Genomic DNA, 1068 nt, shown 5'->3' on the forward strand with positions numbered 1-1068 from the left:
GTGATGAATGTTCCTGTGACCAAGTGATGGTGTTTCCTCCTAGTGGTGGCAATAAGAATTTTGAGCCTTGATCAGATTTAGAGCCTCTCAGAGAGGGCAGTTTGCCAATACTAGGTACCTTTCCTTCCTAAGTGGCATTTTGCTGTACAGTCTCTTTGCTTCTCTACACACTCTTTGACGTGGTCTGTGGTCATGAATCAGCTGAGAGGAGCTCAGGGAAAAAAATAAAAAAAGTTACATCATGGTGGGCCGACCGATGGATTCTCAGATAACTCATTATGAGACTTGTTTCTGTCACTGACAAAACTTTGTGTCCTGCTTCCCTAGACAGTAAGCCTAAATACACCCCCCATTATAAAACCACTCGCAACCAGTTGGTCTGTGTTAATATAATAATGCAAAATATCAACTCTATTAGAATTGATCATCATTTGTTATAAGTTCTTTGGGAAATGCAGGAAATTTTTCTCATCAGTGGCAGAAATTCTTGGGTCATACTGTAAATTTGCATTGGATTTCATACTGGCAAATTCAGGTGTGAACTTGACCATGTTTATTACATACAGTAACACAGCCAAGACTAGAGAATAGATTTAGTAATTGATCCAACCTTATTGTAAATGTAACACTGGTCGACGTGTACCACAGTCCGGGCTTACCCAGGAGGGGCGAAACTAAGTGACCATCAGGTATTCGCAAGAGCCTCGCTCTGATGGTGAGGATAGACTTGGCCACCGGTTGTCACCAGGTACCACTCTAAGGCAATCCCCAGGTCTACAGCAACTGACTGGAAGGTCAGAGGCACAGAAAGAGGTACAGAAGAGCAAAACAGAGGTGTTGTCACGGAGTTGCCGTGACAGGAGACTGCGCCATCTGATTTCTCCTACTCTGAATAGAAGCACATCTCCTTCATACTAAACGATGCAGGTTTCTTCTAGCAGTGCCAGGGTTAATCTGCTTAGTTGAGAGCTCCTGCATTAAGGCTCTCAGCTGTTTACTGTTAGCAAGCATTGCCAGAGTTAGCTTCATGCTGCATGGTCCAGGAGTTGTCGGTGTGAGGAGATGTTT

The sequence above is a fragment of the Ranitomeya imitator genome, chromosome 3 (genome assembly GCF_032444005.1).
Source record: "Ranitomeya imitator isolate aRanImi1 chromosome 3, aRanImi1.pri, whole genome shotgun sequence".
NCBI lineage: Eukaryota > Metazoa > Chordata > Amphibia > Anura > Dendrobatidae > Ranitomeya > Ranitomeya imitator.